Source organism: Stenella coeruleoalba, assembly GCF_951394435.1.
Source record: "Stenella coeruleoalba genome assembly, chromosome: 19".
Classification (NCBI taxonomy): domain Eukaryota; kingdom Metazoa; phylum Chordata; class Mammalia; order Artiodactyla; family Delphinidae; genus Stenella; species Stenella coeruleoalba.
Genome location: NC_137165.1, coordinates 16,146,277 through 16,171,287, shown reverse-complemented (window position 1 = coordinate 16,171,287; position 25,011 = coordinate 16,146,277). Strand labels below are relative to the sequence as shown.

Sequence of the window (25,011 nt, the reverse complement as noted above, 5' to 3'; positions counted from 1 at the left end):
CGGAGCACGGCTCTAGGCACGCGGGCTTCAGCAGTTGCAGCACGCGGGCTCAGTAGTTGTGGCGCATGGGCTTAGCTGCTCCGCGGCATGTGGGATCTTCCCAGACCAGGACTCGAAACCATGTCCCCTGCATTGGCAGGCGGATTCTTAACCACTGCACCACCAGAGAAGTCCCTACAAGGTATTATTCTAAAACAAATCTAGATGAGAGTGTTTGGACCTGTGTGTGCTTCTGTTTCCTCACCCCGGTGCCAAGGTGTCTTCCTTATCTGGGTCTAAAGTGCCTAATCCAAAGTTCACTGCTGGGTTTAGAAATTTCAAGAGACATTTATAAACCCATATTTTTGCTATGTAATGAGTAACACTGATTTATACTGCCTAAGAGAGTAGTTTGTCAAAACTGCAGAGAATGGTTTTAATGAAATTTTGAAGAGGTGTTGAAGAGTTATGAATGGAAGCAGTGAAAGGAGACAGGATCCACAGCAACATCTGAATGCATGTGCGTGGACTGAAGACACAACTCCCACCAAAGTCGTTGGAGAAATATAAGCAAGTACTAAACATATAAAGAAATGGTGCAACTATCTAGTATTTAAAGAAATGTAAATTAAATAGAATGACATTTTATTTTTTGATTAAAAATTGACAAACATGTTTGGAAAAAAATCTAGAACACACTGAGTCAAGGATACAGTGAAGAGTCACTAAAGTGAGATGTTAAATTGACACATTCGTTCTAGAAATAAACATGAAGTTTTTAAAATATTCATACTCCTGATATGGTAACTACACTTCTAAAGTCTAACTTAAGGAACTAATCAGAAATGTAAACAAAGGGCTTCCCTGGTGGCGCAGTGGTTAAGAATCCGCCTGCCAGTGCACAGGACACGGGTTCGAGCCCTGACCCGGGAAGGTCCCACATGCCGCGGAGCAACTAAGCCCCATGCGCCACAACTACTGAGCCTGTGCTCTAGAGCCCTCGAGCCAAAACTACTGAAGCCCGTGTGCCTAGAGCCCATGCTCTGCAACAAGAGAAGCCACCGAAATGAGAAGCCTGCGCACCGCAACGAAGAGTAGCCCCCGCTCACCACAACTAGAGAAAGCCCATGTGCAGCAATGAAGACCCAACACAGCCAAAAATAAATAAATAAAATAAATTTATTAAAAAAAAAAAGAAATGTAAACAAAGATTTCCATACAACTCTCTTCACTGTAGTATGGTTCATAATTGTGCAAAAACTCCAACAATCTAAATGTCCAAAAGTAAGGAAATCGTTATATAAATTATGGGCTATTCATCTATTAAAATTAGTATGAGCCTCCCAAATTAAAAAATATATATTGTTAAAAAATATCTAAGGACAAAAAAATGCTTATAAGATAAATGCTGGGTTAAAAAAGTATGTGTGTGTGTGTGTGTGTATATATATATATGTATATGGTGTAATAATTTTGTAAAATTTATTATATATACATAAAAATTATGAAGTCATTTGTATTTCAGCATTAAATGCATTACAGCACTTTGTGGGGATAAATTCTCATTCCTGGACTATCTAGTTCAGGATAACATTCTACTTAGCTTTCATTTCTTGAATATAAAACGAACAGAGCCAAGGAAGTAACTTAGGAAAAAACTGGCTGGCAAGGGCAGTCATTTTCTCATAAGTTTTCAAAAGGGGAAAATTCACATATAGATAAGTGTCAAGTGAAGCTCAAATCACCTGAAGAAATCTGGATTAACAAGAGGCACATCAAAGTGGTTAAGAGACAAGACTGAGTTTGACTCTCAGCTCTGCTGCTTACCAGCTATGTGACCTTGGGAAAGAAACAACTTCATCTGTAAAATGGACCTAGTTCATGGGATTGTTGTAAGAATTAAATGAGTTTAATATACTCAAGTGCTTAGGACACCAGTGCCTGAACGTTATTCAAATGTTGGCTCTTATCACTTTCTTAATCTATCAAAATCCAGGTCACTTTTTATTTTGCCAACACAACTAAACCACCACCTTACATTTTATATAGTTCTTTATACTCTGAAACATGTTTGCATACACTATTTCACTTGAAATTTAAAACAATCTTTTAATCTATATGGAATAAGTATCATTCCCTTTCCATAGATTAGCAGGTTTAGAAAGATTAGGTAACTTGTCTAGCGATATGTAGCTGGGATAGTGGACCTCATATCGAGTCTCTGTCATAACTCCTAGACTTGGGGCTCATTCCATTAGACAAGTATTTTCTAATCTGTAGGCTTGACCAGCCTTAAAAAAAAAAAAAAATCACAAAGTAACAGTAGGAATGCTTATTGTTTCATGACTCTATTCCAGCTATTTAAATTATGTGTGTATTTATTGGGATGCAGTCTTTATTGTGGGCACAGATGAAGATGTTCGAAAAACACTGCACTATACCATGGCTGCCTCTCAAGTCTTTATTTATTCGGTACCTATCACAGCCCTCTTCTTACACTTATTTTATTTTATTTTTTTTGCGGTACGCGGGCCTCTCACTGTCGTGGCCCCTCCCGTTGCGGAGCACAGGCTCCCGATGCGCAGGCTCAGCGGCCATGGCTCATGAGCCTAGCCGCTCCCTGGCATGTGGGATCTTCCCGGACCGGGGCACGAACCCGGTATCCCTGTATCGGCAGGCGGACTCTCAATCATTGCGCCACCAGGGGAAGCCCTTCCTACACTATTATATACAACAAAAACATACAATTCTAAGCCATGGTTTTGTTTTTTAAGTGTAATTATCGACTTTCCTATGGATTTGGGGAACTACCTGTCCCACATCAGCACTTCGCTCTGTAACTCTATTATACTATTATACTCTGTAACTCTTCGGCTAGCCTAACACTTTGGAATCAGCTTTTAGTGAAAATTCCTTTTTTAAAAAAAGGGGCGGGGCAGCAACTATAACCAAGGTAAGACTGCAGTGGGAAAGTGACTACATAAAGGCAAAGAAACGCTTTAGGTTCGAGTGGTTAGACTTTCTTCCCCAGGGGAAAGCTCTATCATTCACACTGAGGGAACTGTATCAGAGAATACTACAAGTAATGATCCAACACAGTTATCTCTCGTTCTCAATCCTCGCACAGAAAACTCTTCCCTTCCTATTCTCATGCTCTTTCCTGAATGTGAGAAGTAAACCTTGCCTAACTGAACGTACTCTCAACTCATACCTTTTCTAAGTCTGTTTCCACTTTGGACATGCATACTATGATGGAAGCTGGGCATCATACAGCCCACCAAGGTCTCTGGCAGGAAGCATCCCTCTGCTCTTTAAGATGTTCTAAATTTGGGGGCGGTGAAAAGGAGCTCACACTTTTCCATGGCTATGCATCTAGTATATCCACCATATATTCATTTGGTCTGTTACCTTCTTAGAACTAGTTCTCTGTACACAATACCTTGAGCTTATGTGCCTTAGATTTCTAGTGTAGAGTTTCAGTAAGGCTAGTAAATTCAGCGCAGGTAGGGAATGAAGTTATGCTTACAGTAAACACATCACCCTTCACTGTATTAGTATTATTAGGGTTGGTTTGGCAATAGGCAGATTTTAAGGTAATAGGGCAAGGCATGACTGATACACTAATACGTTCTGTTCATTTAGGCCCTTCCTTCTGCCCCAGCCTGAGTAGAGGACCATGAGGAATTCTGATGTATAACAACTTTGGGGGAGGGTTTCTATAGCCTTAGTGAAAATCAAAAGATCTTGCCTTGCCATTTCACTAAGACTCACTATCACTGGAAGCTTTATGGCTCACACTCCACATATCCAAGGAATTACCAGGCTTCTGAAGCCTACGGTGTTTCTGAAAGCAGGAGAGGCTGCTAAACCTTAAAAGGACCCAGGAACTGAAAGCTTACTGAGGAAGAGGAGCAACACCTCCTCCCACACGCTGCAAACTACCACAACTGGATAATGAAATTCAGAATACTGGCTGTATCCACAGCAAGAAGAGAGAACAGAGAGACAGTCCCTGTCCCTGCTGGAAGAATACTTTGATAGCTAGAGTAAACACCCACAGAAATAAGATTCTGAACTTAGCTTTAGGAGGCTTCCTCATTTCAGGAACTGCCTTAGGAAACAAAACAAAAACTAACAAAGTAGTTTTAAATTTTTCAAGGACTCAAAGTACTACAGCTCACTCACACATCAACCCATCAGCAGACTGGCCCTGAGAAATTCCATAATCATTCATCATTGTTATATGTCAGTGTGTGACCGGTTCTAACTGGTCAAACATGTGTCTTATACGAAATATTAAGTGCCACCCAAACAAAGCAATTTAACTCAAGATTACTTTAGCACTGAGTGAATCAGGAAAAAGTATATAAATACACGTTTTATCTTACAGATGTCTAAATGAGCTGTCTTCCTTTACCTCAAAGATACCTCAAAGAAATGGCTAACACTACACAAATTAACATTTTATAGACAGTGGCAGAAAACAAGTTCACAGCTCTTCTATTCCTGGTACATGCCTCCTTTACTCAGTGTATCCATTCACTGTCCTAATTTCAACTCCGTCAACTTCTCGCTCTGGGGTCTCCCTCACCAACTAAGTGTCCTCACCAACTTTCACCCAGTTCCCTCTGTTTCAACTGGATTAGAAAGAGAAGGTACCCAAACAGAGCACAGAGTGAGGAGGGTATCCACAAAGTTGAGGGTGGGGAGCCCTGATGTGGGGAGTCAGAACCCAAGTTGCGTGAGAACATCCCCAGAGGGGATGGACGCAGCGACTACTTCCCATTCAATAACAATGAGCCCCAATAGGGTCTGCTCAGATCTTGGCTTCTAAATACTAAATCCTCCGTAACAGGAACAAAGGCGCCTTGGAGAAATGGCTGAGGCAGAGAAAGTACTAGATGAGGCTGGTACATACTACTGTGTAGGAAAGGAAGTGCTCAAAGAATAATGGTGACATGTCAAAGAACACAGAAGCTACAGGATGCTCAGCTGGTGAGGGAAACTCCAGAAAGATAAGTTTACACAGTAGAAATTAGAGGGAACAGAGAATGGATACACTGAGTGAAGGAGACATATACTAGGAATAGAATAATTACAAACTTTTTTTTCTACCACTGTTCAAAAGATGTTAGTTTGGGTTAGTGTCAGCCAAACCTTTGAAATAGAAGGACAGCAAATCACTTAGGCATCTTTAAGGTTAAACATATAGTTATGTATTTTTTTTCCTGATTTACTGGCAAAATCTGGGATAATTTGAACATCAAAGTAAATAAAGATAACAGACTAAATTTAATAAAATGTAATAAGTTGAATAAAATAGGAAATCATGAGTCCATACTAATGTAAATAAACTAGTAAACTGAAAGGCTTAAGAGGAAAAGGATATTTGCATGGTTTCAAATTGTCTCCTCCCAAAATACTTAGTAATTACAAAGGGAAAAGAGTAACTTTACACTGGAAATGCCTAGCAGGCACCACCTTAACCAAGTGATCAAACATTCCCAGTTACGGAACAAATAAAAATTCTGCACTTCTTGAAATTATGCAGTGAAGAACACAGCATCACTCCTGTGATATTCCTGTTAAAGACATATAACCTAAGTTAAACACAAGGAACCATTAGACAATCCTAAATTGAGGACCTTCTACGAAATAATTGTCAGTAGTGTCAAGGTCGTGAACATCAAAGAAGGCCTAAAAAACTGTTCCAAATTAAAGGAGACCAAGAAGACATAAGAAATAAATGCAAGGTATGATCCTCAACTGGACCCTTTTTGTAATAAAGAACATTACTGGTACAGCTAGCAACATCTGAGGGGGGTCTGAGAATTATTTGATGGCAATGTGTCATTGTTAACTTCCTGATTTTGATGGCTGAATTGCGATAATGTTGGAGAATGTTCTTGTTTGTAGAAGATAAACACCAGAGTATTCAGGGATGATGATGCATCAAGTCAGCAACTTATTCTCAAATGATTTAAGGAAGAAAAATATTCTCTGTACTGTACTTGCAACTTTTCTATAAATTTGAGATTGTTTCCAATTTTTTTTTTTTTTGTGGCTGCGCTGGGTCTTCATTGCTGCGTGCGGCCTTTCTCTAGCTGTGGCGAGTGGGGGCTACTCTTCGTTGTGGTGTGTGGGCTTCTCATTGCGGTGGCTTCTCTTGCTGTGGAGCACGGGCTCTAGGCGTGCGGACTTCAGTAGTTGTGGCACACGGGCTCAGTAGTTGTGGCTCGCAGTCTCTAGAGCACAGGCTCAGTAGTTTCGGCACACGGGCTTATTAGTTGCTCCGCGGCATGTGGGATCTTCCCGGACCAGAGATCAAACCGGTGTCCCCTGCATTGGCAGGCGGATTCAAACCACTGCACCACCAGGGAAGTCCCTGTTTCCAAATTTTTTACTAAAATTGTTAAAACAAACAAACAAAAAAACAAGACAGCAGTGTTGAAATCTGAAGGGGGGGGTGTGGAGATCATAAAGAAAAGTTGAAAAGAGTGGTCTGTTAGAAACCATTCTCATTTTATCTCAACGCAGGTGACATCTTTGAATTGGTGAGTGCCGACACTGGGGTTCCTGCCTTCTGGAATAGGTTTCCTGTATCTTTCTGCCTCATCAACTTCTAATTTCTTTTCAACACTGATCTGAATAACATTTTCTCCTGTGCCTGCACTTCAAATTCTCTCCCAACCTCCACTCTGTTCTGGCAATGCTTCCACTAAGTGGCATTCATGCAACTCTCTTACCCTAAAGATGGAAAATTTCACCTTTAGAAAGGTTCCAAAAGCAATGTCTTATCCTGAAGGAGGCACTATTAATGAGCCTCCTTTCTTTAGGCCTGACATTCACTAACATCTCCATCAAGTTCATGTTTTAGTGAGAGTTTTTCAAGGCCTTTCCTTCTAAACACATATAACCTACGCTCCAAGGGAAAGCCTTGTTATATCTTCTGGACTGTAACAGGGTTTTGACACTCTTTCCTCCCACTATACAAAAAGTTTCAAATGACATCATAAGCTTTATCTCCAGACTTCCTGAAATGTAGCAACTATAACTAGCTTCTCTACTTTCACACCAGCAGCAGCTGGCAGGCAGAGTCTTGGTTATTCTACAGCAGAAAGGTTTTCAGTAACAATCAATGAAGAGCTTTGAAGTAGTACAAAGATGATGTTTATCACTCATCCTTTCCTCTTCTTTCCTATTTAGGGTGATCATGGAAGTTTTGGAAGAGGAACAACTATATTATAGCCTGTCTCCAAGCAGCCACGAACTTTCTCCCCCCTCCCCTCCTTTGGCTGTGCCACGCGGCTTGTAGGATCTTAGGTCCCGGACCAGGGACCAGGGATTGAACCCGGGCCCACGGCAATAAAAGCTCCAAGTCCTAACCACTGGACCGCCAGGGAATTCCCCTTCCCTTACTTTAAACAAACACTAACAAAAGCAGACTCTTAAAATGTGTGGCCATACTTTTTGGCAATTTATCCTCAACAAAATTTTTATGCAGCCACATCCATGAAAATATCTAAGGAGACCGATAGGCCCTTGGGAAGAGAGCCTAGCAACAAAGGACACTAAGGTGAGCAACAACATCCAGAATGAAAGCAGCAGCAGGTCACCTAGAGATCGAGGAACAGCTCTGGCTGGAATCAGCTTCACTCTTTTCGTGTTAAAGAGAGAAAATTTTGCTTACTAAGCCAATTCAGGGTAACCATCAAACAACAACAGAGAAAGGGGAAATAGCAAAGGAACGTCATCATCTTTAGAGAAAGACAAACTATTTCCTTTTGTTTCTTCCCTCTTTCTCTACCTAACAAGGATTGTTTCCAAAGACATTATGCAATTTTTTAAAAAATCACAAACTAAAGTTCCTACAGAGCTAAAGAAACGTGTCCTCAGTGTCATACTGACTTTATTTTTTAAAATTTATTATTATTATCTTTTTTTTTTTTTTTTCGGCTGTGCTGGGTCTTCATTGCTGCGTGCAGGCTTCTCTAGTTGCGGCGAGCGGGGGCTACTCTTCGTTGCGGTGCTCAGGCTTCACACTGCGGTGGCTGCTCTTGTTGCGGAGCACGGGCTCTAGGTGCGCAGGCTTCAATAGTTACAGCGCACGGGCTCAGTAGTTGTGGTTCATGGGCTCTAGAGAGCAGGCTCAGTAGTTGTGGCACACAGGCTTGGTTGCTCCGTGGCATGTGGGATCTTCCTGGACCAGGGATCAAACCCGTGTCGCCTGCATTGGCAGGGGAATTCTTAACCACTGCGCCACCAGGGAAGTCTCCATACTGACTCTAGTGTCCAAAAGTTTTCTTTTGCACTTTTAGTGCAAGCAGAGGACTAAACTGCACCTTGCTAATTACTATAATCTTACAATAAGCACATACTCCTGTGAATGACATTTAGTTCCATCTCAGTCTATTCTCCCATGATAAGCAGCAATGAACTCAAGGGTATGATGTCAGAATATAAAAAGCCATTAAGGCTGCTCCTAACAGATTCTTTTAAAATATGATCCTACACTGCTCTTCAAAAGAAGGACAATATGTTTTAATTCTGAAATGGATTTTTACAATGCTTTGACCTCCTATTTAAAAGAAGTCTGGAAAAAAAAGTAACTGCAGTGGAGTGAGGGAGTGAAACATGTCACTCTGGTTATTAAAATCCATCAAGTTCATACTTCAGCCTTAGGATAACTGCAGCCAAAAAACAGACTCGCAAGTAATTAACACCACTGTCTGCAATAAAAGTTAATTGGACACAACTGAACTAATGCCCTAGTCATCGGGAAGCTGCAACTGGCGAAGAGCCCACTTCTCCTGTTCCTTCAATTTGCAAACAAAACTGCTAATGATAATCTGTGGACAAACAAGAAATTGCTCTCATGGCTTCCCCACTGCAAATCACTCAGCAATTCCAGCTAATGCCCAAGCATGTTGGGCCAAGAGAAAAATCATTAACCAACACTTCCTTGGATAAAGATGAATTTTAACAATAACCAAGCCCATTAAGGCTGAGAGTTGCTGAGAACTGTTAACTTTCCCCGGACACCCTAAGTAAAGCAATGTGGCCTGATCTCCACACCTTAGTACTACACACGAGACGTGCCCTGTGCCACTAGCATGTGGTAGTAAGAAGAGACATTATGCAAGGCTGGGAGCTACTGATACACAAATAATTTATCTTCTTGTAAGAGAATCCTGGGTAATCTCATTTTTAGACAGGCAAATGGCATTGCAGATCTGCTTCAATAGCAAAGATTAAATCGCTTCTGAATTGACTTTGGAGTTGATAGATTCCTGCTGCCTGACTCATCTGCCTTCAATTCTGGACAAGAACTGTGCCCTTTCCCCTGGAATTAGTATCAGACTCTCTGCTTTTCAATTCTGTCTATAGCCCAAGAGACTGAGACTCCTAAGGGTATTATGACATCTTAGGTAGCCACTCTTACAAAAGGGGAAAATTGTGGTCATTATATCTACAATGACCTGAAAAGTGGGCAGGAGGCAGTAACCTCCTGAGGTGACAGAAGGTAAAAGAGAAAAACAAGTACAAAGTACTACCTCTGCTTATTTTTTCTTAGGTGGTCTGGGCTCTATCCCAGCAAGGAGGTGGCTAGAGAAATTACTAATGCAATCAGAACCATCCCCAAGGAAGCAGCTGGACCAACTGTCCACTTGGTATACTTTTCAATAAAAGTTATTTTGGAAGGTTGCAGTTTACTTCCTCTAGTCATCAAAATACAACATTTTCTGATATGAAATATGGAAAAGCCAAAAATATCTCATCCAGTATGTAAAAAAGAGAAGGATCTAGAAACTGTAATATGGATAGCAAAGTGAAACAGGAGTTTAACCTGAAAAAGAGGACACTTAGTAGGAACGTCATTCATTCACTGGGCACCTATGACACACTAGGCACTATGGTAGTAGTAGTACTATATATTAGGAATACAGATATGGCAGACAAAATCTTGATGAGGTATGTGATTAATGTGATCATTTCATAATATATACAAATATCAAACCATTATGTTGTACACATGAAACTAATATCATATTGTTTATCAATTAAACCTCAGGAGGGATTTCCCTGGTGGTTCAGTGGCTAAGACTCCACACTCCCAATGCAGGGGGCCCAGGTTTGATCCTTGGTCAGGGAACTAGATCCCACGTGCTGCAACTAAGAGTTCACATGCCGCAACTGAAGATCCTGCATGCTGCAATGAAGACCCAGCAGCACAGCCAAATAAATAATAAATATTCTTAAAATAATAAATAAATAAACCTCAGGAAAGGAAGGACGGAAGGAAGGAAGGAAAACAGAGTTGTTTGAAAACCTAAATAATGAAAAAGATACTTCCAGGAAACAATGAGAAAGATGGGAGAAAACAATATGGGTCATTGAAGGCTGAGTAAGAATTTACCAGATTGAGACAGGTAGGCCACTCTACACAGAGAAACTAGCATAATGAAAGGCATGCAGTTGTAAAACTAACTGGCTGGCTTGTTTGGGGAACCACAAGTGGTCTGGTATGGAGAGGAGAGTGTCGGGTGTATGGGCTAAACCTGGAGATGAGCCTGATGTGTTAAATTATGAAGAGCCTTATATTTTATACTAGAGGGACAGAATAGCAGATTAAAAATAAATCAGGGGGCTTCCCTGGTGGCGCAGCGGTTGAGAATCTGCCTGCCAATGCAGGGGACACGGGTTTGAGCCCTGGTCTGGGAAGATCCCACATGCCGCGGAGCAACTAGGCCCGTGAGCCACAACTACTGAGCCTGTGCGTCTGGAGCCTGTGCTCTGCAACAAGAGAGGCCGCGACAGTGAGAGGCCCGCGCACCACGATGAAGAGTGGCCCCCGCTTGCCGCAACTAGAGAAAGCCCTCGCACAGAAACGAAGACCCAACACAGCCAAAAATAAATTAATTAAAAAAAAAAAGTAAAATAATTTTTTAAAAAAAATTTTTAATAAATAAATAAATCAGCAGGGGCTTCCCTGGTGGCACAGTGGTTAAGAATCCGCCTACCAATGCAGGGGACACGGGTTCGAGCCCTGCTCCGGGAAGAGCCCACATGCCATGGAGCAACTAAGCCCGTGCGCCACAACTACTGAAGCCCGCACGCCTAGAGCCTGTGCTCTGCAACAAGAGAAGCCACCATAATGAGAAGCCCGCACACAGCAATGAAGACCCAACGCAGCCCAAAAAAATAAAAATAAATAAATAAATCAGCAGAAAACTAGCCCTGACATCTTATAGACTAATTGTGATGATTAAATGAGATTATATTTATAAAGTGCTTAGTACAGTGCCTATGCTCAATGACGGTACTTATAACTATTATTAGCTAATGTCAGACTTTATCCTGAAGCCATGGGGAGATAGGAACAGGTTTTAAGGACAGTAACATGATCAGATGTCTATTTTAAATAAATCTGCTGGAAGTGTGAAAGACAAATGGGAGATGGCAGAAGTCATTTAAGTGGCTATAGTGATTTCGAGGTGAGAGATGATGAAGATCTCAAATAAAGGTGTCATAAGAGGGCTGTCATACAAAGGAGGGAGCAGCTTTATCTCTGAGCTCCAGAGATCAAAAATAGGTTAATAAAGTCTGAAGAAAGGCAATTTTCAGTGAACATAAACAATAATTTGAGCTTATTCAACAGTGGCACAGCACTAGAAACACTAAAGCAAAAGCAATGACCCCTTCATTAAGAATGACGGAAAAGAGTTTATTTTCAGTAGCTAAGAATTTGGACTAGACGACCACTAAACCCAATTTCCAGATTCCAAGATTCTAAATCACTTACAGAGGTGGTTTTGTAAAATCATTAACAATTGCTTACATTTGTAGAGAGGTTTACAATTTTCAAAGTGCTTTCACATTGATTCTCTAACTTAATTTTCTCAAATGCCCTGAGATAGTCTGGGCAGGTATCATTAGTGCCATTTTCACAGATAAAGAAATTAGGAAAAGCTAGTAAGTGCCTGGACTTCAACCAGATTTTCAGACTCCTGGCTCTGTGCTCTTTCCATTCTCACCATTGCCGCCAACATGGTGCCCGCGTTGAAAATCCATTCTGAGAAACCAGCCCTCTTTGGTCACCTGTTCCAGTGTTTATTCTCAAAATCAGTAAATTCTTCTGCATGTCTTATTTTCACTGTTCAGAAGTTTCAGCCTATTCCTTTGCCCTCGTGTAGGTGAATAAGAGCTAGTCATCTATCTTTATACAATGTTCCTTCATATTTACATATTATAAAATGTCTGTCATGGGCTTCCCTGGTGGCGCAGTGGTTAAGAATCCGCCTGCCAATGCAGGGGACACAGGTTCGAGGCGTGGTCCGGGAAGATCCCACATGCCGCGGAGCAACTAAGCCCATGCGCCATGACTGAGCCTGCACTCTAGAGCCCGTGAGCCACAACTACTGAGCCCAAGTGCCACAACTACTGAAGCCCGTGCACCTAGAGCCCGTTCTCTGCAACAAGAGAAGGCACCCAATAAGAAGCCCGCGCACCGCAATGAAGAGTAGCCCCCGCTTGCCACAACTAGAGAAAAGCCCACACACAGCAACAAAGACCCGACGCAGCCAAAAATATAAATAAATTAATTTAAAATAATAAAATAAAACAAAATGTCATTTCTCTAATCTAGGATAATTAATCCCAATTACTTGAGTTTTTTCACATAAATATTATTTCCCTTAAAGTAGTTAAGTAATCTGATCCTTAATTTAGTACTAGCTCCAGGAAGATAATATTCTCTTCCCATCACTCCAATTCTAATCCCCAGATATCTATTCTATTAAAGAGTACTTCCTCCAATTAATTAATATCAATATTTATTGAGTACCTAATATGTAGCAAGGCACTGCTCCAGGAGCTAGGGACTCAGCAATGAACAAAACAGACAAGAACTCCTGTCTTCATGGTGCTTCCATTTGTACATGAGGTAGAGTGTGAGGGTCAGATAAACTTAATGAATACGTAAGTGACACAGACTATTAGAAGGTGATAAATGCTATGAAAAAAACAAATGAAGCAGTGTAAGGAGATGAGGAGGACTGGATGGGGCAGCAACCTTAAATAGCATAGTCAGAGTGTGGTCCTCACTGAGAAACTGTACTTTCTCCATGCTTTATCTGCTAGTTTCAGTGCAAGGCAGCAGTACAGCTTTTAATTACATAAGAGACCTTTTTTTAGCAATTAAACTATAACTAAAATAGTTTTTCCCCCCTCTCATTTCAAGTTTAACTCTTAGGTACTTGCACATTTAATAAAAAGCAATTGATCAACTTGTTTTGAAGAGGAAAATTTTGTTTCTGTAATGCTGAAATACTCTTCAAGAAATAATGAAAAAAGTAATGCAAGCCCACCAGCACACACACGAAGACTGCTGCCGGATGCAACTCTGACTTTAATAAAGACTAGCATTTCTCTAGTTGTGGGGAGCTGAAAGATGAGCAGCTGTGGACAGATAGGGGGATGGAGGGAGCTGGTAGAAACAGAATTTTAGAGAGCTACAAAATTGGCATGCAGACTGAAGTGGCATCAGCCTCTCACTTCTAGGTGCACTAAGGAACAATCTCTCCAGAACATACTATGAATGATAAGAACGACACTTTTCAGTTGGGACATTTGTTCAGCTTGGAAAAGAGGCAAAAATTAAAATATAGCTTGCTGAAAAAGCAACTGGTTCCAAATTCATTTTGCCACAGGATATGGAAATAGGGAAAGCACTTTTCTTAAGAGGAAAGGTTCCTTTCATCTCTCTGGAGAAATGTCCTAACACAGTATCACACTCCAATCGTACCATACCTCACAGGGACTGAATGAAGCCTAAGTACTAAAATCCTCAGTAAAGCACTTTATTTATTTATTTTTTGCGTTACGCGGGCCTCTCACTGTTGTGGCCTCTCCCGTTGCGGAGCACAGGCTCCGCGGCATGTGGGATCTTCCCGGACCGGGGCACGAACCAGTGTCCCCTGCATCGGCAGGCAGACTCTCAACCACTGCGCCACCAGGGAAGTCCCACCTACTTGTCTCTTGAATGACCAGACAAAGAAACAAAATTTTAATCAGTTTGTTCAGTTGGAAAATCGCAGTTAAAAAGCAGAGGAGGGCTTCCCTAGTGGCGCAGTGGTTGAGAGTCCGCCTGCCGATGCAGGGGACACGGGTTCGTGCCCCGGTCCGGGAAGATCCCACATGCCGCGGAGTGGCTGGACCCGTGAGCCATGGCCGCTGAGCCTGCGTTCCGCAACGGGAGAGGCCACAACAGTTAGAGGCCACAACAGTGAGAGGCCTGTGTACCGCAAAAAAAAAAAAAAAAAAAAAAAAGCAGAGGAAGTTAAAGCTATTGCTTAAAAATGTGGCCTAGGGATATGTTTGGATTTTACTTGTCTATACTTTGCCTGTTTGCCCTTCTGCATGAATAATCAAGAACTGACTGTATGCTCTGATCAGGAATGAACCCTTAACTAGAGTTCTGCCTGTATGTTGGTAAAGATGCCTCCTGCCCTTTTCAGCTAGGCTTAAATGCAACAAACTCAGTCTATGACTAAATTTGATCTAATCAGCCACACACCCCCACACCCACACCCCCGCCCTGGATCCGTTGGCACCAAATTTAATAAAACTTCAATTTGGCCTTTCCTTTACATCTCTTTTATTCCTCCAGCACCTCATCTTGAACCTTTCTCCTTCTCTTGACTGATACTGGCATCTTGGTCTTTGGATTCTCTTCACAACTAGAGAAATAAAAACACCTTCTCAGGGTAGAGATAGGAAAATTTCAATCATTTCAAATAGGGACCCTGAAAGGAGTTCTTGGAGAAAAGAATTAAATATATTAGAAATTCAGAGAAGGGAAGAATTCAGAGACCTTGGCTCTGGGTCTGGCTTCACTACCAAATCACTTTCTAAGTTATTTAGACATTCTTGAGGCATTAGTTTTCCCTACCTCAGAGAAATGCTGAGACCACTAAGAGAGTGCTTATTTAATTCACTGGATGAAAACTAATCCAAAAGTAAAAATATTTATGTTAATACTGGAAATGATTCTTGGGCTGAAGGAATTCTTGTCTTAACCTTTTGTGAGCTGTTATATATTATACCCTACAACCCGACATTTAATTTCAAGGTACAATATAATATGTACTCAAGGTACCAAATAATTCCTTTAAGCCAGGCTCAGGTCCTCTCTTCTATTACTATATATATTTACAGACGATGAAATCTCTAATTAGGCAAAATTCTAAGATGTGACCAAACAAAAGGACTGTCCAGTATTCATAAAATGCTAATGCAGAAAACAAAGTTGGGGGAGGGAGCAAAGGCCTGGATTCTAAAAAACAGATGAGCTATTTGGGTGTTTGGTTTAAAAAAATGATGGATTAAAAGTTTATATCTAAAAGGCAACTCTATTTTGAATGGCTCTAACAATCCCATAATAAGTGCAGTATCAAACAAGTCAGGGTAATTAATTCAGTGGACTCTTCCCCTTTCACTGCCAGATTGAACAGCTCTGAGGATAATCTCCTTCATTCTCCCAGGGCTCAGTTGGAAGATTCATTATTTATGCCCTCAATTGTTTACTCTGTCCTATTTTTCCATCCATCCAGGCCCAAGTGCAGTGTTATCACTGGCCTGTTTCCAAAACGAATGTATTAGTTCACTGCCTTACTAGTTACAAACTCAAAGATAATCGAATAGTGGTATCTTAACATTGGAGAGCAACTTCATCCCACCACTTGATCCAGGAGAGAAGTTAATGATAAGGCTGACCCAGGTTACCAAAAGCTAAGTTATTTTAGATGGATGAAATGAAACACACAAGTTATTCTAGTCTTGTTTTGTTTTTTTTTTTTTGAACCACTGAGCAACATATATGCACATCCAACAGGATTCTTAAAGGGCAGTATCATTAGAAAGACAGCTCTGGCTCTCACCAAGAGCAGACCTGTAAACTATTGAGGATTAAACTGATTGAGATGCACTTTGCCTAGCAACCATTCATTAGGAAGAGTTCAGTAACTCACCAGCAATCAATTCCATGTCCTTATCTAAGCCATAAACAGATAACAGACTCCACCAAGTCCTCTACCCTCTGGATTCAGACAGCAAACAACTTCCTCAAAAGATTCAGCTTCCAAGAGTCAACCTTTGGGGGAGGGGGTTGTGCTTAAACACACAAAATATTGTCTCAGACACCTGACTGACAGAGCTGAAGAGCTAAAAACTACCACCAGCCCCATCTCCATATGAATGCATTCATTGTCTCCCAGGTCTTTTTGCCTCTAATATTTTCTCACCTTGAGCAAGCTTTTCCCAATTCCAAACCTGACAACACTCAAGCTGATTATCATGAGAATCAAACAACGCCAAGGGTCCAATCTTTTCCTTCACCTTCTCAAGGGGACCATTTTATACTTCTGATGCGAATGGGGGATTGGGCTTGAGTCTCCCTTTAGAGAGAACATAAGACCCTTTTTCTTAACACATTCTAAGCTGTGACTCACAGAAATAAGCAGAATGGACAAAAACAGATTGCTAAAGAAAAATCAGTGGACTGAACCTCAGCTGCACCATGTCCCCTCAACCTAAGAGATTATGGAAAGTCATGGGGGGATTCTCTTTGCCTTTCAATTTAAACATGATTCATGGAGTCTTAAGGGATAAATGGGTAATAAACTAAAAACCCAAAATCTAACAAAGGTTTACTGTGAATCTACTTTTTTTTGCACAACTCTATATTAAGGCTACTTGCGATTAAAAAAAAAAAAGGATATTAAGTTCCTGATCCCTAGTAAGTTTCCACAACTGAGATGGTTTCCTATCCCATCATCCCTAGTCTTTATAATACTTGCTTTTACCCCAAACTGCCCTTATTGATTAGAGATAAAATAAATCAATGCAAAGAAAAAATATTAATCTAGCTTAAATGGTAAAACAGCTCCAGCATATTAATTCTATCTTCAAAACTGAACTCCAGTTAGAACAATTTCTGGAAACTGAACCTGGATTACAAGACTGAACTCTCAATCATTTCAATTAATACTTACCAAAGTGCTGCCAAAAAAATTGGTATTTCTCACTTTTGGCATTCGAGCTCTTTGCTAATCAACATTAAGATAAATCTGGTCCAAACAAGTTTACCATGAACACTGCCACTCAACACACACACACACACACACACACACACACACACACACACACACACACACACACCCTCCTTTGTTTCTATCATAAATTTTGGGTTTTCTATCTTCAATTGATAACTTTCCTCTCAATTAAAAACCTATAAAGAGGTTCCTGATTTTGGCTGAAGATGAGCTCTGTCCTTCAGAAAGAAGGGATCCATACATTGTAGAAGCAAAGGAACTCAAGACATACATATAAATTGTAATGATACAGCCACACGAATTCATGGGGGTGGCGCTTTAAAAAATAAATGAATTAAACAAAATTCATCTGGATTTGTTTAAAGTTTGGTTTTTGATGACAGAAACTAATCCCTCTGAGAGCCTATGAATGAGAAATATACAGATGGAGAAAAAGATAAGACTTTTAAGTTTCAGTAACAGCAAGGTAAGTTTGCTTGCTCTAGCTAGGTTTCTCCAACAGGGCTGAGTGCTACACAAAGCCGGTAACACTGTACTCGGGGAGAGACTTTAGCAGAGTTAATCTCTAACAACTATCAGGATTTCCTTTAACTACCATCTGACGGGGGCTGATCCCTCTTTCCACTGGCACCTCCTTCCTTTTCAGATTGTTTTTGCTGATTAAGGCAGTCCCAAGTAGGAAAATGGTGAAGACAGCCTTAATGGACACGGATGCAGAACAGTTCCAAAAACCCACTCCTATCCTAACCTGCTTTTTTTTTTTTTGGTTTGCTGCATCAGATGCCACACAAGAAAGGCTCCTCTTTTTTTCTTCTGTTCATTTTACTACGCGACCGACATCGACACATCAGTAAAAAGAGATGAGAGTCCTGAATCTCCTTACCCTGCTGCACGGGTGAGATGAAGGGAGGGAAAGAAGAATGAAGGGTAGAATTAGAAAATCAAAATAAACTGATTAGATGGGGAGCTCTTACTTCCCATTCCATTTCCCCCTTTCTCACAAGGTTAAGTCGGCTGAAGTCGGGGTTGGTTAGAAAAAGCACACACACCTTGAGCCCTGGAAGGGAGGGAGGTGAGGTTCGCTCCGCAGCGCTCGGTGGGGCTCCGGGCTCCGCCCCGCCTGCCTGGGGCAGCTCAGCCCTCCTCGCCTGAGCCCCGGGAGGATGGAAGAGAAGGGGTTTCTAGCTGTCTTGGCAGGGGGAGGGGGAGGCGGCTGCTCCGGGTGCCAGGCTCTCTGAGCGCAGCACTCCGCGGCGCGCCGACACCCCCTCCCCCAGCCGGCTACCGCTCGCTCCCCCTTCGCCGCCGGAAGCCAGCCCCGCCCCCTCAACTCCATCCCGGCCCTTCTCGAGCCCCCTCCAGTCCGCACAGCCAATGGCGAGCCAGGGAGCCAGCGGAGCGACTCACCAAACAGCCAACTGGGGAGGCCCACTGGGAGGTCAGCCGCCCGGGATAGGCCAGCTACCCGCGGCCCCGGCCCTGGCACGGCTCCTCTTTGTTAGAGCTGCCCCCATCTCTCCAGGCCCCCACCCCGAAGCCTGCAGCCCGGCATCCCGGATGGGCCAGGTGATGCGGCGCCCCTTCTCCTGCTCCCCCGCCCACGCCCTGCCTGGGTACTAGGAATGACCCCCATCCAGGCAGTACCTCCCAGAGTGCATCAGACTTCCACAGCAATAGCCATCCGGAGACACCTGAGAGTAGAAAGATGCTCCCCAGGCCTCTCTGCCTCGCCCTTCTTTTCTCAGACTAATCAACTGCACTCCCTCATAACAGTGCATAGATTTAGGTTTGCATATTAGATCAGCTGCACACATCAATCCACCCTGTCTGAAACTCCTGCTTCCCGTGACGCAGAAATTAGGGGGGAGGGGGGCGCATACTGGGAAGGGATTTATCTGGAAGTTGGTGCGCTGGGAGAAGGAATACATCAAATCATCTGCAACAAACAAAACACCAAAGACACACACTCAGCTGGATCCAACCCACCTCAGATACAAGCTATCTACATCCAATTAAACCCAGGCTAACCACTCCCTTAGCAGGTTTCAGTACAATTAGGAAACAAATATCTAAGTCTTGTTCAAGCCATACACCTAATATTAGAAAAAACTCTCAGGAACTGCCAGGCCTCCGCATAACTGGCAGGTTGCATCAACACTTCAATCACTAATGTCAATGTTAAGGGCCTAACACTGCTGGGATGGAATATGCTAAAGACTGTCGAATATTTTCTTAGGTATAGTGGTGAAGCAGTAGTAGGGGTTCATTTAAGAAAAACAAAGTGGGGATGGGGAAGGCAAGTTATTACCTACACTGTCATTTTTGTCCACAAAGTTCTTGCAACTAATGTTAAGTGTCTACCTCACACTACAATCCCGCTTAGTTCCCAAGTGCTACTACAATTTTTAAAAAACAACAACAAAACACTTTAAAATTAAGTAGCCTTTTCTTATGTGGAGCCCAAAGCATTTCATATATATATATATATATATATATATAACCTCAGTGTTCTGGGAAGCTGGAAAAGGAATTGTGTGACATGCCCATTTAAAAGCCAGCTTTTTTCTAACCCAAATTAAAAGGCTTGGGCTTAAATAGATTTATGGAGGAACTTCATTGCTGTCTCATAGGCTAAGTTCCAGATAAAAAGACCCAAACGTGAAAATTTTATTTTACATACTGCCCACAAAAGTCTCCCAAATTAGCTAACGAGTCCATTCCCTTCCCAAATACATCTGACCTAAACAAAAATCCTCAAAAGCACAAAAGCAGTTACAACGCTCCATATCATTTAGCAATTCTCTGGCATTTTCCATATTAAAATAACTAAACAATACTTCAAGAAACTACTATTTTAAATAGCTGACCTAAAAGCTACTTTTTTTTTTTTTTTTTTTTTTTTGCGGTACGCGGGCCTCTCACTGTTGTGGCCTCTCCCGTTGCGGAGCACAGGCTCCGGACGCGCAGGCTCAGTGGCCATGGCTCACGGGCCCAGCCGCTCCGCAACATGTGGGATCTTCCGGGACCGGGGCACGAACCCGCGTTCCCTGCATCGGCAGGTGGACTCTCAACCACTGCGCCACCAGGGAAGCCCTAAAAGCTACTCTTGATGACTAAGGTAAACAGCTGTGTGAGTACTTTCCTTCAAATTCTAACCTTCTTGAAAAAGGCAATTTTTCTCTCTTTAAGGATTAAATAGAAACTAAGATTTAGGGAATTCCCTGGCGGTCCAGTGGTTAGGACTCCACGCTCTCTCATTGCCAAGGGCCTGGGTTCAATCCCTGGTCAGAGAACTAAAATCCTACAAACCTCACTGCGCAGCCAAAAAAAAAAATCCTTCCAAGATCACTCATAAGCCCATTAATTTGCCAAGACATCAAAAACAAACAAATAAACATGTCAGTCTCACCATTATCACAAATGTTCTTGACAATTAGATAATTCAGACAAAACTTCTAATATCCTCTTCTAAAATATAAATGAGGAACTCAGGGTATTTTGAGTACCTAAAATAAAATTAAAACATCAAATTTATCTTCATCTACACAGTCCAAGAAAACAGAGAGGAATTACAACTGTTTAATACAAGATCACAGGGGAAGCCCAAAACACCTCCTCCTAAAGAGGAACTCAAGTCCAATTTCTTTTCATGCCGCTCAAATGTACTCTATCTTATTACCACTACCTTAACAGAGACCCTTACTACGTCTGTGGGGGAAACTATAACTTCTTTCTAGTCTCCCTAATTCCACATAGCACTGCTTTCACATCCATTTGCTCTTCTCCTTAAGAACTACAGAAACACTTCAATTTATTGCACATTTACTAGGTGCAAGCCCCTGTGTCAAGGGGGAAAAAATATATATATATATATATATACACACACACACACACACAAAATAGATAAATAACAAGGACTTACTGTATATCACAGAGAACTATATTCAATATATTGTAATAAGTTATAATGGAAAAGAATCTGAAAAAAATATACATATAAATGAATCACTTTGCTGTACACCTGAAAAATACTGTAAGTCAACTATCCTTCAGTTTAAAAAATATACATAATAAATAATTATGATTTTATCATCATGATAAACCTATGAAATAGACATTTCCCCCATTTTTACAGACAAAGAAGCTGAGGTCCAGAGAGGCTGAACAATCTGCTCTAGGTCAACAAGGTGGTAAATGGAAAAGCCAATTTTAGAAGTTGAGTATTCCTGGCTCCAAGTCTAATACTCCTATCCACTAAGCTCTACTGTGGCTCTCTGGTGCCTATGCCATCCAACCAAGCTTCCACTCTATGGCTATTGTATGTTCCACAGTCTGGTACTATCCTATGTTATCAAACTTACTCTCCACCTTTCCTCAGCAGTTTACTCCCATAGCAGACAGACCGATCTGCTTGCTCACTGTCTGTGTATCTTCCATTTCTACTTTCTTGCCATGACTTGTATTGTTATAACCATTCCATTTAAATCCTACCCATTCTTCAAGGCTCAGCTCAAATTCCACCTCCCTTGTGGAGCCTTCTTTAATGCTCTCAGCAATGACTCCTTTTCTGAATCACTACTACACAATTTAGTACTTAACTGTTCTGTTGTCTAATATGTGATTTGTCTTCCTAATTTAGACTGTAAGTCAAAGCTTATATTACACTTGTTTTTGTATCTTCTCCTTTCCCAATTTTGCACAGTAAGTCATACATAGTAAAGTTCTCTATAAATATTTAGACCAGTAAACACTACAGCAAAAGAATGGTCCAAATCACTAAATGACCCAAGTTCTCATAACAGCCACCAAAGTTGAAATAATTAATAACTTCATTCATTTTCAAGATAGAACAAATAACCAAATTCTAAGTCTGCCGGTACTGACCAAGGACTTATCCACTCTGTGCTTCAACAATATCATGGACAAATTGCTAGGAGGGGATTCAAGAGGGCTGGTAATGTTTCTTGATCTGAGAACTAGTTACGTAAGTATGTTCAATTTGTGAAAATTCATTGAGCTGTACACTTAACGTGCACTTTCCTATACATTTTATCTCAAAAAGTTTTAAAACATCAAGTTTCAGATTGTATTATAAGATAAACACATCTATTTTTGAAGCACATATGAATATTATATATATGTCTGTAGGTCCAAGAAAATATCTAGAAGTACATACACCAATCTGTCAACAGTAGTAACCACTGAGAGGAGGAAAAGAGGGGTATGGAGGAATGAAGAGGAAAAAATTTTTATATTTGTTTTACTCAATCTTTTAAAAGATAAAAAACATGCATTAATTTTGTAATTTTAATAGATTAGCTGAGTAGTAGAATTACAAATTATTATTTGTAATTTTTGAACTTTCTGTGTTGAACATGCCTTACATTCACAATCAGCAAAAGATATTAAAACACAAAACAAACATACCATCTCTCAGAAACAGAAGGAAAGATCAATGGGTTGGACTGAAAACTAGTTTAGGTAACATCCATCTAGTCTGATCATTGTTTGCACTTCAATATTTCTTGAGTACTCTATTTTGCAAATTTCCCAAATGACACTTTTAACAAGCAAAAAAACCCCAAAAAGGTGCGTTTGATGCTTAATTTACTCAAATCAAAATAAATATACAGTTTTCAGCAGAACCAGATAACAAAAATAAAACAATAACAATGATCTATTCTGAACCTAAGCTAAACACTATTAAAAAGGCATTTTCCAAATCAAAACTACGAGGTACCACCTCACACCAGTCAGAATGGCCATCATTAAAAAGTCTACAAATAACAAATGCTGGAGAGGGTGTGGAGAAAAGGGAACCTTCCTACACCGTTGGTGGGAATGTAAATTGGTGCAGCCACTATAGAAAACAGTACGGAGGTTCCTCAAAAAACTAAAAATAGAGTTGCCATATGATCCAGAAATCCCACTCCTGCACACATATCCAGACAAAACTATAATTTGAAAAGATACCTGCACCCCACCCCCCCATGTTCATAGCAGCACTATTCATAATAGCCAAGGCATGGAAGCAACCTAAATGTCCATCAACAGATAAATGCATACAGAAGATGTGGTATATATAAATGATGGAATGCTACTCAGCCAGAAAAAAATGAAATAATGCCATTTGCAGCAATGAAGATGGACCTAGAGATTATCATACTAAGTGAAATAAATCAGAAGCAGGGGGAGGATGAATTCAGAGACTGGGACTGACATATACTGATACTATGTATAAAATAGATAACTAATGAGAACCTACTTTATAGCACAGGGAACTCTACTCAATGCTCTGTGGTGACCTAAACGGGAAGGAAATCCAAAAAAGAGGGGATATATGTATACATATAGCTGATTCACTTTGCTGTACAGTAGAAACTAACACAACATTGTAAAGCAACTGTACTCCAATAAAAATAAAAAAAACAAAAGCGAAAAATACCACATGATGTGACTTATATGTGGAATCTAAAATATGCACAAATGTACTTATTTACAAAACAGAAACAGACTCACAGACATAGAGAACCGACTTTTGGTTACCAAGGGGGAGGGGGGTGGGGGAGGGAGGGATTGGGAGTTTGGTATTAGCAGATGCAAACTATTATATATAGATTGGATAAACCACAAGGTCCTACTGGATAGTACAGGGAACTATATCCAATATCCTGTAATAAAGCATAATGGCAAAGAAAAAAAATAAAACTTTAGTGTTAAAAAATAAGTAAATAAAATAAAATAAAAAGGCATTTTCCCCATAAAGACCCACTAGTGACATTTTACAAAATTCAAACACCCAAGAGACAGAACACAAACTTTGATAAGGAAATTTATTATTCACTAGACTTAAAGAGAACAACAGGTCTGAAAAAACAAGTGTGAAAACTTGGGGGAAAAAAAGAAAAAAGGCAATGCTTTGACTATTATTTCAATGTTAGCAAGGTATTCTTTTAACTTTTTTTTTAACTGGCTGCACTTTCTCTTTCAGACACTAGAGGGAAGTATAAAATCCATTCACTGTATCTTTGGGAATTCAATTCATTCATTCATTCACTCACATCACCACGTATTTACTGCATTCCTACATACCAGGAACTTCATTAGACCCCAGAGACAAAAAGATGAATAAGCTACAAACTCTGTCTTTAAGGTGCTTAGTCTAGTGAAGGGAGACACCAGTTTGGAAAAAAAAGGCAAACTACAACAAAGAATGCACATGAGAACCAAACCCCAACTTTTGCAAGACTGTGGGTTTGGGGCAGGACGGTTTGGCAGAGGGAGGAAAAAAACATGTGTCCATATAAAAATTCATACTAGACAAACCAGCTTATCAAAACTGGCTTACTCTCCTATTTACAATTTTCCCACCTTAATCTAAATGGAAATAGCTTCACTTAGAAGGTATCTTTAGGGCTTCCCTGGTGGTGCAGTGGTTGAGAATCCGCCTGCCAATGCAGGGGACATGGGTTCGAGCCCTGGTCTGGGAAGATCCCACATGCGGCGGAGCAACTGGGCCCGTGAGCCACAATTACTGAGCCTGCGCGTCTGGAGCCTGTGCTCCGCAACAACAGAGGCCGCGATAGTGAGAGGCCCACGCACCACAATGAAGAGTGGCCCCCGCTTGCTGCAACTAGAGAAAGCCCACACACAGAAACGAAGACCCAACACAGCTATAAATAAATAAATTTTAAAAAATTAAAAAAAAAAAGATTCTTTAAAAAAAAAAGAAGCTATCTTTAAACTGTTATCTATAGAAAGTAGAGGAGTGAGGCATTAACGTGCGTGGAAGATTTGTTAAAATATCTAGTTGGCTAGGTTTCAAAATCAATTGTACACAGTTTAAAAAGCATGAAGGTAACAGATACAATTGGAGTTAAGACTGCTTACATGATAATAAAAATTCTCATTTGAAATCAAG

General features: G+C 40.9%; 1 protein-coding gene across 2 annotated transcripts in view; it reads right to left on the bottom strand.

Annotated features, from left to right (window-relative positions):
- FAM222B (family with sequence similarity 222 member B) overlaps nucleotides 1-25,011 on the bottom strand; it is a 64,802-nt gene that overhangs the window by 19,814 nt on the left and 19,977 nt on the right. Inside the window, exon 1 of one of the 2 annotated variants that reach the window (XM_079904228.1) lies at nucleotides 18,140-18,564. The exons of the other annotated variant lie outside the window; for it this stretch is intronic. The gene's annotated coding sequence lies outside the window, so the exon portion shown is untranslated. Of the gene's footprint in view, nucleotides 1-18,139; nucleotides 18,565-25,011 lie in introns of those variants that run through there. 2 annotated transcript variants of the gene reach the window in all.